This window comes from Oncorhynchus mykiss, chromosome 29 (genome assembly GCF_057628025.1).
Source record: "Oncorhynchus mykiss isolate SJ-2025 chromosome 29, ASM5762802v1, whole genome shotgun sequence".
Taxonomy (NCBI): domain Eukaryota; kingdom Metazoa; phylum Chordata; class Actinopteri; order Salmoniformes; family Salmonidae; genus Oncorhynchus; species Oncorhynchus mykiss.
Genome location: NC_143050.1, coordinates 2,640,001 through 2,657,171, shown reverse-complemented (window position 1 = coordinate 2,657,171; position 17,171 = coordinate 2,640,001). Strand labels below are relative to the sequence as shown.

The window sequence follows — 17,171 nt, the reverse complement described above, 5'->3', positions numbered from 1 at the left end:
TGTAGGGCTGTGTGTTCTACCTGTAGTCCTTCCTGTAGCGCTGTGTGTTCTTCCTGTAGCGCTGTGTGTTCTTCCTGTAGCGCTGTGTGTTTTTCCTGCAGCCCTTCCTGTAGCGCTGTGTGTTCCTCCTGTAGCGCTGTGTTCCTCCTGTAGCGCTGTGTTCCTCCTGTAGCGCTGTGTGTTCCTCCTGTAGCGCTGTGTGTTCTCCTCCTGTAGCGCTGTGTGTTCCTCCTGTAGCGCTGTGTGTTCCTCCTGTAGCGATGTGATCCTCCTGTAGCGCTGTGTGTTCTCCTCCTGTAGCGCTGTGTGTTCCTCCTGTAGCGCTGTGTGTTCCTCCTGTAGCGATGTGATCCTCCTGTAGCGCTGTGTGTTCTTCCTGCAGCCCTTCCTGTAGCGCTGTGTGTTCTTCCTGCAGCCCTTCCTGTAGCGCTGTGTGTTCGTCCTGCAACCCTTCCTGTAGGGCTGTGCGTTCTTCCTGCAGCCCTTCCTGTAGGGCTGTGCTCCTCCACCAGCCCTCCCTGCAGGGCTATGTGTTCCTCCTGCAGGGCTGTGTGTTCCTCCTGCAGGGCTGTGTGTTCCTCCTGCAGGGCTGTGTGCTCCTCCTGCAGGGCTGTGTGCTCCTCCTGCAGGGCTGTGTGCTCCTCCTGTAGGGCTGTGTGTTCCTCCAGCAGCCCTTCCTGCAGGGATGTGTGTTCCTCCTGGAGGGCTGTGTGTTCCTCCAGCAGCCCTTCCTGCAGGGATGTGTGTTCCTCCTGTAGGGCTGTGTGTTCCTCCAGCAGCCCTTCCTGCAGGGATGTGTGTTCCTCCTGGAGGGCTGTATTCCTCTTGCAGGGCTGTGTGCTCCTCCTGCAGGGCTGTGCTCTCTCTCCCCAAGGCCAGATAATCACCACTTATTATTCTGAATTCAATGGATGGTGGTCAGTAACCCCCATATGGGGTTACTGTTACAATAATATTTTAAGACTGTCCATGGTAACACATACTGTATTCCAATGGCAGTGGCTAAAGGAACATTTTAATGTTTTTTTTAAATCCTAAAACACCAAGTTAGACCTACCTTTATCATCACTGTCAAATCGTGAACATTTATAACTTTTCACGCTTTACAGGTGAAACGTCCAAGCTGATTGCCAACCATTTTCATCCCCCAATCAGTTTCATGGGAATATGCATTTTGATCGTGTTGAATGATGTGAGTAAGGGTGGCGAACCCGGGCCGAACTAATCACATTATAGAGCAGATGGCGTTAAACACACTCGCCGCATGAGAAACAAAAATTCAACAGTTCAACACCATCATCCTAAATTTGTCCTAAAGAAATGACATGGTGTTTTTGGGATCTAACCGTAGCCTGACATAATAAACTTTGATTTGATCATGCTATTATATTCAGTTTGTTATACATTATCATTACGGGATTTTGCGAGCCAACACAATTCTGAGAAGTGGTGCAGAGTCACTCTGCTGGTTGGATGAGTTCAGGCAGCTCTACACCCCTGATTACAAGGTTGGATGATTTCAGGCAGCTCTACACCCCTGATTACAAGGTTGGATGAGTTCAGGCAGCTCTACACCCCTGATGTTTTACAAGGTTGGATGACTTCAGGCAGCTCTACATCCCTGATTACAAGGTTGGATGAGTTCAGGCAGCTCTACACCCCTGATGTTTTACAAGGTTGGATGAGTTCAGGCAGCTCTACACCCCTGATGTTTTACAAGGTTGGATGAGTTCAGGCAGCTCTACACCCCTGATTACAAGGTTGGATGAGTTCAGGCAGCTCTACACCCCTGATTACAAGGTTGGATGAGTTCAGGCAGCTCTACACCCCTGATGTTTTACAAGGTTGGATGAGTTCAGGCAGCTCTACAACCCTGATTACAAGGTTGTATGAGTTCAGGCAGCTCTACACCCCTGATTACAAGGTTGGATGACTTCAGGCAGATCTACACCCCTGATTACAAGGTTGGATGACTTCAGGCAGCTCTACACCCCTGATTACAAGGTTGGATGACTTCAGGCAGCTCTACACCCCTGATTACAAGGTTGGATGACTTCAGGCAGCTCTACACCCCTGATTACAAGGTTGGATGACTTCAGGCAGCTCTACACCCCTGATTACAAGGTTGGATGACTTCAGGAGTTTCAGGTAACCACAGCTCTATGAACTAAGTGGCTCATTCAGTTGAGTACATTTTTTCCTTTTATACCATTGCAGCAGCGCAAAAAGATTCTGGGCTAAAGCTCCGAAAGCCAGGTCCTAGTGACGTCCATGATGCTAGCTGTTCCCATAAACTTCCAGTCATTGCGCTAACGGTGCTTAGCAATTGCGCTAACGGTGCTTAGCAATTGCGCTAACGGTGCTTAGCAATTGCGCTAACGGTGCTTAGCAATTGCGCTAACGGTGCTTAGCAAATGCCTTCAAACTAAATGCAGAGAAAATGGTATCCACCAGTTCATCTGACTTGGGGATCTAGATAAAGGGCCTCGTCGGGGGATCTAGATAAAGGGCCTCGTCGGGGGATCTAGATAAAGGGCCTCGTCGGGGATCCAGATAAAGGGCCTCGTCGGGGATCCAGATAAAGGGCCTCGTCGGGGGATCCAGATAAAGGGCCTCGTCGGGGATCTAGATAAAGGGCCTCGTCGGGGGATCTAGATAAAGGGCCTCGTCGGGGGATCTAGATGAAGGGCCTCGTCGGGGATCTAGATAAAGGGCCTCGTCGGGGATCTAGATAAAGGGCCTCGTCGGGGGATCTAGATAAAGGGCCTCGTCGGGGGATCTAGATAAAGGGCCTCGTCGGGGGATCTAGATAAAGGGCCTCGTCGGGGGATCTAGATAAAGGGCCTCGTCGGGGGATCTAGATAAAGGGCCTCGTCGGGGGATCTAGATAAAGGGCCTCGTCGGGGGATCTAGATAAAGGGCCTCGTCGGGGGATCTAGATAAAGGGCCTCGTCGGGGGATCTAGATAAAGGGCCTCGTCGGGGATCCAGATAAAGGGCCTCGTCGGGGGATCCAGATAAAGGGCCTCGTCGGGGGATCCAGATAAAGGGCCTCGTCGGGGGATCTAGATAAAGGGCCTCGTCGGGGGATCTAGATAAAGGGCCTCGTCGGGGGATCTAGATAAAGGGCCTCGTCGGGGATCTAGATAAAGGGCCTCGTCGGGGGATCTAGATGAAGGGCCTCGTCGGGGGATCTAGATGAAGGGCCTCGTCGGGGGATCTAGATAAAGGGCCTCGTCGGGGGATCTAGATAAAGGGCCTCGTCGGGGGATCTAGATAAAGGGCCTCGTCGGGGGATCTAGATAAAGGGCCTCGTCGGGGGATCTAGATAAAGGGCCTCGTCGGGGGATCTAGATAAAGGGCCTCGTCGGGGGATCTAGATAAAGGGCCTCGTCGGGGGATCTAGATAAAGGGCCTCGTCGGGGGATCTAGATAAAGGGCCTCGTCGGGGGATCTAGATAAAGGGCCTCGTCGGGGGATCTAGATAAAGGGCCTCGTCGGGGGATCTAGATAAAGGGCCTCGTCGGGGGATCTAGATAAAGGGCCTCGTCGGGGGATCTAGATAAAGGGCCTCGTCGGGGGATCTAGATAAAGGGCCTCGTCGGGGGATCTAGATAAAGGGCCTCGTCGGGGGATCTAGATAAAGGGCCTCGTCGGGGGATCTAGATAAAGGGCCTCGTCGGGGGATCTAGATAAAGGGCCTCGTCGGGGGATCTAGATAAAGGGCCTCGTCGGGGGATCTAGATAAAGGGCCTCGTCGGGGGATCTAGATAAAGGGCCTCGTCGGGGGATCTAGATAAAGGGCCTCGTCGGGGGATCTAGATAAAGGGCCTCGTCGGGGGATCTAGATAAAGGGCCTCGTCGGGGGATCTAGATAAAGGGCCTCGTCTGGGGATCTAGATAAAGGGCCTCGTCTGGGAAGTCCTGAACTATCCTCTTAAGGTAAAGGTGCCTCATGCCCCATGCCTCATGTAGCTTGTGATTAGCCTTTAGGCTACCGAGTGGCGCAGCGGTCTAAAGGCACCGTATCTCAGTGCAAGAGTCGTCACTACAGTCCCTGGTTCGAATCCAGGCTGTATCACATCCGGCCTTGATTGGGAGTCCCATAGGGCGGCGCACAATTGGCCCAGCGTTGTCCGAGTTTGGTCGGACAACACCTATTTAAATAAATCAAATTAAAAGCTGGCTGTGGGTTTGTCCTGTCTAGTGTCTGTTATAGTTGACATGGACAGTGGTGTGTGTGTGTGTGTGTGTGTGTCTGTGTGTGTGTGTGTGGGGCAGGGGGAAACTTGGAGTCAGTGGGTTTTGTTGGACACACAGCAGCAGAGTTGGCCTGTGAGCAGAGTTGGCCTGTGAGCAGAGTTGGCCTGTGAGCAGAGTTGGCCTGTGAGCAGAGTTGGCCTGTGAGCAGAGTTGGCCAGTGTGTGTGTGTGTAGCAGAGGAGGCTGGTGGGAGGAGGTTTAAGAGGACGGGTTTGTTGTAATGGCTGTAATGGAATGGTATTAAACACATCAAACAAATGAAAACCACACGGTTGACTCTGTTGCACTTATTCCATTCCAGCCATTACACTGAACCTGTCCTCCTGTAGCTCCCCTCCACCAGCCTCCTCTGTTCTATAAAGTTGGCTGGACTCTCCCTGTTTCAGACCAGACAACAGCCTTTTCTCCTCATCTACTAGACAATAATGCCAGACAATGTGAATGTTCCTCAGTAACAATTCCAGCCTCTTTATAGATTAATATTATATGAAATATAACAGCAAAGTTAACAGAAAAATGTAATGCTTCTGATGTCATGTGATCTCTGTTACTATAGTAATAACTTAGGCTACCTGCGAATAATTAACCTGTCAACTCTTGATCTCTGATTCACCTCATAGACTTGTAGAAAAGTATTTGAGCAGGAGATAAGAGATTGGAGATTGCGGGAGGGCGGGGCTATAGTTCCCCAGGCTTACAACACCTGTTGGACAGGTTTTATAACTGCTGAATTTGATTTGGCTGTTTGTACATTCAGCCTGAACATGATCATGACTTTTCAACCAGTACTGGGTACAACCAGGCAGGACTACTGGGTACAACCAGGCAGCAGTACTGGGTACAACCAGGCAGTAGAACTGGGTACAACCAGGCAGCAGTACTGGGTACAACCAGGCAGTAGAACTGGGTACAACCAGGCAGCAGTACTGGGTACAACCAGGCAGCAGTACTGGGTACAACCAGGCAGTAGAACTGGGTACGACCAGGCAGCGGAGCTGGGCGGGTACGAACGACCAGGCAGCGGTGCTGGGCGGGTACGAACGACCAGGCAGCGGAGCTGGGCGGGTACGAACGACCAGGCAGCGGTGCTGGGCGGGTACGAACGACCAGCCAGCGGAGCTGGGCGGGTACGAACGACCAGGCAGCGGTGCCATTAAAGATCCACTCTCAAACTTTTAGTATAATTTCAGTCAGTATTTCTGAAGTAGCGCTCGAAAGCCTCAACGGGTCCCCTGAAAACAGCATTCTACGTCACTGTGTGCAGATATGTGGACTATAACACAGGGTCTAACTGGTCTATCTGCATCTTGCTAGCTGTCACTCAAATGGCAAGGGATTGGAACTCCTGTTGCTAGGGGGCTGGCCAACGGGACCCAAGCTTGCCGTACTCAAAATGACGTCACAGAATACAGTCACTTTCAAACCAGGGAGTTCGTGGTTAATTGAGGTAAAACAGTAATTCTGCTCATAAGTTATTAATGTATGAACGACACATTGACACATTCAGCCCAAAATGGGAAGACTAAAAAAGACTTATGTAGTCGCCAAAGTTCCAGAGAATGTCTTTAATCAATTCCGTTGGGTTACTGTGAGACTGAGATGCAGACGGCCAGACAGACACTGTGCTCAGCACCCTCCTGTACTCCCTGTTCACGTATTACTGCATGGCCACGCATGCCTCACAACTCAATCATCAAGTTTGCTGATGACACAACAGTGGTAGTCCTGGTTACCGACGAGACCGGCGACAGGGAGGAGAGGAGAGCACTGGAGGAGGTGGTGCCAGGAAATGAACCTCCCTCAATGTCAACAAAACAAATTAGCTGATCGTGGACTACAGGAGACTATAGCCACTGCCTGTTCTCACCGCTATCCTCCAGAAGGCAGACACGGTACAGGTGCCTCAAAGCTGGGACAGAGACTGAAAAACAGCTTCTATCTCCAGGCCATCAGACAGTTAAATAGTCACCACTAGCCAGCCTCCACTCAGTACCCTGCCCTGAACCTTAGTCACTGTTACTAGCCGGCTACCACCCGGTTCTCTACCCTGAACTTTAGAGACTGTTACTAGCCGGCTACCATCCGGTTCTCTACCCTGAACCTCAGTCACTGTTACTAGCCGGCTACCACCCGGTTCTCTACCCTGAACCTCAGTCACTGTTACTAGCCGGCTACCACCCGGTTCTCTACCCTGAACCTTAGAGACTGTTACTAGCCGGCTACCACCCGGTTCTCTACCCTGAACCTTAGAGACTGTTACTAGCCGGCTACCACCCGGTTCTCTACCCTGAACCTCAGTCACTGTTACTAGCCGGCTACCACCCGGTTCTCTACCCTGAACCTTAGAGACTGTTACTAGCCGGCTACCACCCGGTTCTCTACCCTGAACCTTAGTCACTGTTACTAGCCGGCTACCACCCGGTTCTCTACCCTGAACCTCAGTCACTGTTACTAGCCGGCTACCACCCGGTTCTCTACCCTGAACCTTAGAGACTGTTACTAGCCGGCTACCACCCGGTTCTCTACCCTGAACCTTAGTCACTGTTACTAGCCGGCTACCACCCGGTTCTCTACCCTGAACCTTAGTCACTGTTACTATCCGGCTACCACCCGGTTCTCTACCCTGAACCTTAGAGACTGTTACTATCCGGCTACCACCCGGTTCTCTACCCTGAACCTTAGAGACTGTTACTAGCCGGCTACCACCCGGTTCTCTACCCTGAACCTTAGAGACTGTTACTATCCGGCTACCACCCGGTTCTCTACCCTGAACCTCAGTCACTGTTACTAGCCGGCTACCATCCGGTTCTCTACCCTGAACCTTAGAGACTGTTACTAGCCGGCTACCACCCGGTTCTCTACCCTGAACCTCAGTCACTGTTACTAGCCGGCTACCACCCGGTTCTCTACCCTGAACCTTAGAGACTGTTACTAGCCGGCTACCACCCGGTTCTCTACCCTGAACCTCAGTCACTGTTACTAGCTGGCTACCACCCGGTTCTCTACCCTGAACCTTAGAGACTGTTACTAGCCGGCTACCACCCGGTTCTCTACCCTGAACCTCAGTCACTGTTACTAGCCGGCTACCACCCGGTTCTCTACCCTGAACCTTAGAGACTGTTACTAGCCGGCTACCACCCGGTTCTCTACCCTGAACCTCAGTCACTGTTACTAGCCGGCTACCACCCGGTTCTCTACCCTGAACCTTAGAGACTGTTACTAGCCGGCTACCACCCGGTTCTCTACCCTGAACTTTAGAGACTGTTACTAGCCGGCTACCATCCGGTTCTCTACCCTGAACCTCAGTCACTGTTACTAGCCGGCTACCACCCGGTTCTCTACCCTGAACCTTAGAGACTGTTACTAGCCGGCTACCACCCGGTTCTCTACCCTGAACTTTAGAGACTGTTACTAGCCGGCTACCATCCGGTTCTCTACCCTGAACCTCAGTCACTGTTACTAGCCGGCTACCACCCGGTTCTCTACCCTGAACCTTAGAGACTGTTACTAGCCGGCTACCACCCGGTTCTCTACCCTGAACCTTAGAGACTGTTACTAGCCGGCTACCACCCGGTTCTCTACCCTGAACTTTAGAGACTGTTACTAGCCGGCTACCACCCGGTTCTCTACCCTGAACCTCAGTCACTGTTACTAGCCGGCTACCACCCGGTTCTCTACCCTGAACCTTAGAGACTGTTACTAGCCGGCTACCACCCGGTTCTCTACCCTGAACTTTAGAGACTGTTACTAGCCGGCTACCATCCGGTTCTCTACCCTGAACCTCAGTCACTGTTACTAGCCGGCTACCACCCGGTTCTCTACCCTGAACCTTAGAGACTGTTACTAGCCGGCTACCACCCGGTTCTCTACCCTGAACTTTAGAGACTGTTACTAGCCGGCTACCACCCGGTTCTCTACCCTGAACCTCAGTCACTGTTACTAGCCGGCTACCACCCGGTTCTCTACCCTGAACCTTAGAGACTGTTACTAGCCGGCTACCACCCGGTTCTCTACCCTGAACTTTAGAGACTGTTACTAGCCGGCTACCATCCGGTTCTCTACCCTGAACCTCAGTCACTGTTACTAGCCGGCTACCACCCGGTTCTCTACCCTGAACCTTAGAGACTGTTACTAGCCGGCTACCACCCGGTTCTCTACCCTGAACCTTAGTCACTGTTACTAGCCGGCTACCACCCGGTTCTCTACCCTGAACCTTAGTCACTGTTACTAGCCGGCTACCACCCGGTTCTCTACCCTGAACCTTAGTCACTGTTACTAGCCGGCTACCATCCGGTTCTCTACCCTGAACCTCAGTCACTGTTACTAGCCGGCTACCACCCGGTTCTCTACCCTGAACCTCAGTCACTGTTACTAGCCGGCTACCACCCGGTTCTCTACCCTGGACCTCAGTCACTGTTACTAGCCGGCTACCACCCGGTTCTCTACCCTGAACCTTAGAGACTGTTACTAGCCGGCTACCACCCGGTTCTCTACCCTGAACCTTAGAGACTGTTACTAGCCGGCTACCACCCGGTTCTCTACCCTGAACCTTAGAGACTGTTACTAGCCGGCTCCCACCCGGTTCTCTACCCTGAACCTTAGAGACTGTTACTAGCCGGCTACCACCCGGTTCTCTACCCTGAACCTCAGTCACTGTTACTAGCCGGCTACCACCCGGTTCTCTACCCTGAACCTTAGAGACTGTTACTAGCCGGCTACCATCCGGTTCTCTACCCTGAACCTTAGAGACTGTTACTAGCCGGCTACCACCCGGTTCTCTACCCTGAACCTTAGAGACTGTTACTAGCCGGCTACCATCCGGTTCTCTACCCTGAACCTTAGAGACTGTTACTAGCCGGCCACCACCCGGTTCTCTACCCTGAACCTTAGAGACTGTTACTAGCCGGCTACCACCCGGTTCTCTACCCTGAACCTTAGAGACTGTTACTAGCCGGCTACCACCCGGTTCTCTACCCTGAACCTTAGAGACTGTTACTAGCCGGCTACCACCCGGTTCTCTACCCTGAACCTTAGTCACTGTTACTAGCCGGCTACCACCCGGTTCTCTACCCTGAACCTTAGAGACTGTTACTAGCCGGCTACCACCCGGTTCTCTACCCTGAACCTTAGAGACTGTTACTAGCCGGCTACCACCCGGTTCTCTACCCTGAACCTTAGAGACTGTTACTAGCCGGCTACCACACGGTTCTCTACCCTGAACCTTAGAGACTGTTACTAGCCGGCTACCACCCGGTTCTCTACCCTGAACCTCAGTCACTGTTACTAGCCGGCTACCACCCGGTTCTCTACCCTGAACCTTAGAGACTGTTACTAGCCGGCTACCACCCGGTTCTCTACCCTGAACCTTAGAGACTGTTACTAGCCGGCTACCACCCGGTTCTCTACCCTGAACCTTAGAGACTGTTACTAGCCGGCTACCACCCGGTTCTCTACCCTGAACCTTAGAGACTGTTACTAGCCGGCTACCACCCGGTTCTCTACCCTGAACCTTAGAGACTGTTACTAGCCGGCTACCACCCGGTTCTCTACCCTGAACCTTAGAGACTGTTACTAGCCGGCTACCACCCGGTTCTCTACCCTGAACCTTAGAGACTGTTACTAGCCGGCTACCACCCGGTTCTCTACCCTGAACCTTAGAGACTGTTACTAGCCGGCTACCACCCGGTTCTCTACCCTGAACCTTAGAGACTGTTACTAGCCGGCTACCACCCGGTTCTCTACCCTGAACCTTAGAGACTGTTACTAGCCGGCTACCACCCGGTTCTCTACCCTGAACCTCAGTCACTGTTACTAGCCGGCTACCACCCGGTTCTCTACCCTGAACCTTAGAGACTGTTACTAGCCGGCTACCACCCGGTTCTCTACCCTGAACCTTAGAGACTGTTACTAGCCGGCTACCACCCGGTTCTCTACCCTGAACCTCAGAGACTGTTACTAGCCGGCTACCACCCGGTTCTCTACCCTGAACCTTAGAGACTGTTACTAGCCGGCTACCACCCGGTTCTCTACCCTGAACCTCAGTCACTGTTACTAGCCGGCTACCACCCGGTTCTCTACCCTGAACCTTAGAGACTGTTACTAGCCGGCTACCACCCGGTTCTCTACCCTGAACTTTAGAGACTGTTACTAGCCGGCTACCACCCGGTTCTCTACCCTGAACCTTAGAGACTGTTACTAGCCGGCTACCACCCGGTTCTCTACCCTGAACCTCAGAGACTGTTACTAGCCGGCTACCACCCGGTTCTCTACCCTGAACCTTAGAGACTACTTTTCCCTATTGAACATCATTGAACACTGGTCACTTTAATAATGTTAACATACTGTTTTACCTACTTCATATGTACAGTTGAAGTCGGAAGTTAACATAAGCTTAGGTTGGAGTCATTAACTCGTTTTTCAACCACTCCACACATTTCTTGTTAACAAACTATAGTTTTGGCAAGTTGGTTAGGACATCTACTTTGTGCATGACACAAGTAATTTTTCCAACAGTTGTTTACAGATTATTTCACTTATAATTCACTGTATCACAATTCCAGTGGGTCAGAAGTTTACATACACTAAGTTGACTGTGCCTTTAAACAGCTTGGAAAATTCCAGAAAATGATGTCATGGCTTTAGAAGCTTCTGATAGGCTAATTGACATAATTTGAGTCAATTGGAGGTGTACCTGTGGATGTATTTCAAGGCCTACCTTCAAACTCAGCGCCTCTTTGCTTGACATCATGGGAAAATCAAAAGAAATCAGCCAAGACCTCAGAAAATAGATTGTAGACCTCCACAAGTCTGGTTCCTCCTTGGGAGCAATTTCCAAACGCCTGAAGGTACCACGTTCATCTGTACAAACAATAGTATGCAAGTATAAACACCATGGGACCACTCAGCCGTCATACCGCTCAGGAAGGAGACGCGTTCTGTCTCGTAGAGATGAACGTACTTTGGTGTGAAAAGTGCAAATCAATCCCAGAACAACAGCAAAGGACCTTGTGAAGATGCTGGAGGAAACAGGTACAAAAGTATCTATATCCACAGTAAAACGAGTCCTATATCGACATAACCTGAAAGGCCGCTCAGCAAAGAAGAAGCCACTGCTCCAAAACCGCCCTAAAACAGCCAGACTACAGGAGGCTTGCAAGCCGAAGAATACCATCCCAACCCCGTGAAGCACGGGGGTGGCAGCATCATGATGTGGCTGTGCTTTGCTGCAGGAGGGACTGGTGCACTTCACAAATAGATGGCATCAAGAGGCAGTGAAAATTATGTGGATATATTGAAGCAACACCTCAAGACATCAGTCAGGAAGTTAATGCTTGGTCGCAAATGGGTCTTCCAAATGGACAATGACCCCAAGCATACTTCCAAAGTTGTGGCAAAATGGCTTAAGGACAACAAAGTCAAGGTATTGGAGTGGCCATCACAAAGCCCTGGCCTCAATCCTATAGAAAATGTGTGGGCAGAACTGAATAAGTGTGTGTGAGCAAGGAGGCCTACAAACCCGACTCAGTTACACAAGCTCTGCCAGGAGGAATGGGCCAAAATTCACCCAATTTCTTGTGGGAAGCTTGTGGAAGGCTACCTGAAACCTTTCACCCAAGTTAAACAATTTAAAGGCAATGCTACCAAGTACTGAGTGAGTGTATATAAACTTCTGACCCACTGGGAATGTGATGAAAGAAATAAAAGCTGAAAAAACCATTCTCTCCTATTATTCTGACATTTCACGTTCTTAAAATAAAGTGGTGAGCCTAACTAACCTAAAACAGGGAATCTTTACTCAGATTAAATGTCAGGAATTGTGAAACTGAGTTTAAATATATTTGGCTAAGGTGTATGTAAACTTCTGACTTCAACTGTATCTACTGTATTCTGGTCATGGTTCATCCTATATAACTACTGCTGTCCACTTTTCTGTCCATATATTTATAATCTGGACTTATAGCTCTTTCTAATATTTCTGGTTTTCTTCCATTTTTAACTTTTTGGATCATGTGGAGGCTCCTAATAATGTCCGGAACGGAACTAATGGACCTGGAAACGCGTTGGGTGTACTTGATATAATTCCACTGATTCCGCTCCATTCCTTACCAGGAGCCCGTCCTCCCTAATTAAGGTTTCACCAACCTCCTGTATTTTCTTCTATCGCCAGGTATTATTATCATTATTATTATTAACATCTTAAGAGTTTCAACCTGCTATTGACTTGTTATCGTGTTTATCAAAGTTCATATCACCTATGACCGCCAAGCACTTCTGGACATCAGAGCGACAGTTTCTAACCTCCTTTTCGACTTTGAATACGACTTCAACTCCGACTCGGCTGTTCCAACTGTTCGTACCGGATGGGTCGACGAAACAGACGCCCGACTCCACCCCTGAAAAATGTCCGAACTCAAGATCTGGGATATCTGTGTCAACACCTACTACTAACTACTCAGCTAGTTAAGTTGCAATGGCCTGGAATGACTAATGAACGTTTGCAGCGCTGTAGAAGATGTGTTTTATTACGAGACAATATTGACACTCCGGAGTTCCAATGCCACAATTGTTAGCGGATTGGCAAACGTACTGCAACTAGAGAGATCTTGTGACTAAAAAGAAGAAAGTACACTATGAAACAAAGAGAAATGACATGAAGAATGATAGTAAAAAAGGCTTTGGAGAATCTTAAATGACATTTAGGGCAAAAAGGCAAACTCTGCTCCATCATTCACTGAGATGTCTCATTCATCACGAAACCCACTGATATTACCAACTACTTTTAATTTTTTTTTTTTAATTGGTAAGACTAGCGAACTTAGGCATGACATGCCAGCAACAAACGCCAATACTACACATCCAAGTATAACTGACCAAATTATGAAAGTCAAGCATTGTAAATTTGAATACCTTAAAGTGATTTTGGAAGAAGTGAAAGAATGACTGTCAACAATGACAAGCCACCGGGGTCTGACAATCTGGATGGAATTTATTTTAGGATAATAGCGGACGATATTGCCACTCCTGTTTGCCACATCTTCTATTTAAGCAGATATTAAGCAGAAATGTAATAGAAATTGTGTGCCCTCAGACCTGGAGGGAAGCAAAAACTATTCCCCCACCTAAGAATAGTAAAGCCCCCCTAACTGGCTCAAATAGCCGACCAATCAGGCTGTTACCAACCTTTACTAAACTGCTGGAAAAAATGGTGTTTGTATCTTGTCAATGCTATTTTACAGTAAACAAATTGACAGACTTTCAGCATGCTTATATAGGGGAGGACATTCAACAAGCACAGCACTTACACAGATGACTGATGATTGGGGCGGCAGGGTAGCCTAGTGGTTAGAGCGTTGGACTAGTAACCGGAAGGTTGCAAGTTTAAACCCCCGAGCTGACAAGGTACAAATCTGTCGTTCTGCCCCTGAACAGGCAGTTAACCCCACTGTTCCTAGACCGTCATTATATAAATAATGAATTTGTTCTTAACTGACTTGCCTAGTTAAATAAAGGTAAAATAAAATATAAAATTGTCTGAGAGAAATTTATAATAAAATGATTGTGGGAGCTGTTTTGTTAAACTTCAGTGCAGCTTTTGACATTATCGATCATAGTCTGCTGATGGAAAAACGTGTGTGTTCTGGCTTTACACCCCCTGCTGGCTTTACACCCCCTGCTGTGTTGTGGATAAAGAGTTACCTGTCTAACAGAACACAGAGGGTGTTCTTTAATGGAAACAGACAGACATGCGCACACACACAGACACACAGTGTATTCCCTGCTAAATAAAACTCTATCACCAGACAGTTATTTTAACTTCACTGTTCCACACTGTATGGAAAAACTATATCAGGGAGGAGAGGGGAGGAGAGGGGAGGGGAGAGCGGGAGGGGAGGAAAGGGAGCAGCTCCATTGTGCTTACAGGCAGTAATTACGTTTATTTCAGTTAGGAGAGAGTGTGACTGAGCCGAGGGTCACGCTGTGAGTGTGACTGAGCCGAGGGTCACGCTGTGAGTGTGACTGAGCCGAGGGTCACGCTGTGAGTGTGACTGAGCCGAGGGTCACGCTGTGAGTGTGACTGAGCCGAGGGTCACGCTGTGAGTGTGACTGAGCCGAGGATCACGCTGTGAGTGTGTTTTTTATCCTAGCGATTTAAAAGATGAAAGGGGGATCAGAACAGTGTAAATCAGACGATCTTCTTTACTAGTTGACTTCTACATGTTCTTGTCCTTGTATTTTTGATATGCTAGCTCAGTGAGTGTGGTACTGTCATGTCTTTTAACACACTTTACATTACACGGTAATGCTGTACCCTTAACACATTACACGGTAATGCTGTACCCTAAACACATTACACGGTAATGCTGTACCCTAAACACGGTAATGCTGTACCCTTAACACATTACACGGTAATGCTGTACCCTTAACACATTACACGGTAATGCTGTACCCTAAACACATTACACAGTAATGCTGTACCCTAAACACATTACACGGTAATGCTGTACCCTAAACACATTACACAGTAATGCTGTACCCTTAACACATTACACGGTAATGCTGTACCCTAAACACGGTAATGCTGTACCCTAAACACATTACACGGTAATGCTGTACCCTTAACACATTACACGGTAATGCTGTACCCTTAACACATTACACGATAATGCTGTACCCTTAACACGTTACACGGTAATGCTGTACCCTAAACACATTACACAGTAATGCTGTACCCTTAACACATTACACAGTAATGCTGTACCCTTAACACATTACACGATAATGCTGTACCCTAAACACATTACACAGTAATGCTGTACCCTAAACACATTACACGGTAATGCTGTACCCTAAACACGGTAATGCTGTACCCTAAACACATTACACGGTAATGCTGTACCCTTAACACATTACACGGTAATGCTGTACCCTTAACACATTACACGATAATGCTGTACCCTTAACACGTTACACGGTAATGCTGTACCCTAAACACATTACACAGTAATGCTGTACCCTTAACACGGTAATGCTGTACCCTTAACACGTTACACGGTAATGCTGTACCCTAAACACATTACACAGTAATGCTGTACCCTTAACACGGTAATGCTGTACCCTTAACACATTACACAGTAATGCTGTACCCTAAACACATTACACAGTAATGCTGTACCCTAAACACATTACACGGTAATGCTGTACCCTAAACACGGTAATGCTGTACCCTTAACACATTACACGGTAATGCTGTACCCTAAACACATTACACGGTAATGCTGTACCCTAAACACGGTAATGCTGTACCCTTAACACATTACACGGTAATGCTGTACCCTTAACACATTACACAGTAATGCTGTACCCTAAACACATTACACGGTAATGCTGTACCCTAAACACATTACACGGTAATGCTGTACCCTTAACACATTACACGGTAATGCTGTACCCTTAACACATTACACGGTAATGCTGTACCCTTAACACGGTAATGCTGTACCCTTAACACGGTAATGCTGTACCCTTAACACCGTAATGCTGTACCCTAAACACATTACACGGTAATGCTGTACCCTTAACACATTACACAGTAATGCTGTACCCTTAACACGGTAATGCTGTACCCTTAACACATTACACAGTAATGCTGTACCCTTAACACATTACACGGTAATGCTGTACCCTTAACACATTACACGGTAATGCTGTACCCTAAACACATTACACGGTAATGCTGTACCCTTAACACGGTAATGCTGTACCCTTAACACGGTAATGCTGTACCCTTAACACCGTAATGCTGTACCCTTAACACATTACACAGTAATGCTGTACCCTTAACACGGTAATGCTGTACCCTTAACACATTACACAGTAATGCTGTACCCTTAACACATTACACGGTAATGCTGTACCCTAAACACATTACACGGTAATGCTGTACCCTTAACACGGTAATGCTGTACCCTAAACACATTACACGGTAATGCTGTACCCTTAACACATTACACGGTAATGCTGTACCCTTAACACATTACACGGTAATGCTGTACCCTAAACACATTACACGGTAATGCTGTACCCTTAACACATTACACAGTAATGCTGTACCCTAAACACATTACACAGTAATGCTGTACCCTAAACACATTACACAGTAATGCTGTACCCTTAACACATTACACGGTAATGCTGTACCCTTAACACATTACACGGTAATGCTGTACCCTAAACACATTACACAGTAATGCTGTACCCTTAACACATTACACAGTAATGCTGTACCCTAAACACATTACACGGTAATGCTGTACCCTAAACACATTACACGGTCATGCTGTACCCTTAACACATTACACGGTAATGCTGTACCCTTAACACATTACACGGTAATGCTGTACCCTTAACACATTACACGGTAATGCTGTACCCTTAACACATTACACGGTAATGCTGTACCCTTAACACATTACACGGTAATGCTGTACCCTTAACACATTACACGGTAATGCTGTACCCTTAACACATTACACGGTAATGCTGTACCCTTAACACATTACACAGTAATGCTGTACCCTTAACACGGTAATGCTGTACCCTTAACACATTACACAGTAATGCTGTACCCTTAACACATTACACGGTAATGCTGTACCCTTAACACATTACACGGTAATGCTGTACCCTTAACACATTACACGGTAATGCTGTACCCTTAACAGGTTATGTCGTGACTGTGTAACTTGAAGTATGTCCATTACCTACTGTATGCAGGACTTAGTTCACTGAGATAGCGTTGAGGCATTAGCACTAGGAGCTAACATGAGCCTTCATTTTTCAGACCTAGACACTCAAATGAACCCAAAGCGTTCTGTATTCTTTCTCTACTTGTTGTCTATCACTAGCAGCA

General features: G+C 48.3%; 1 protein-coding gene across 1 annotated transcript in view; it reads left to right on the top strand.

Annotated features, from left to right (window-relative positions):
* Positions 1-17,171, top strand: part of thsd1 (thrombospondin, type I, domain containing 1) — a 53,601-nt gene that overhangs the window by 5,953 nt on the left and 30,477 nt on the right. The window lies entirely within an intron of this gene.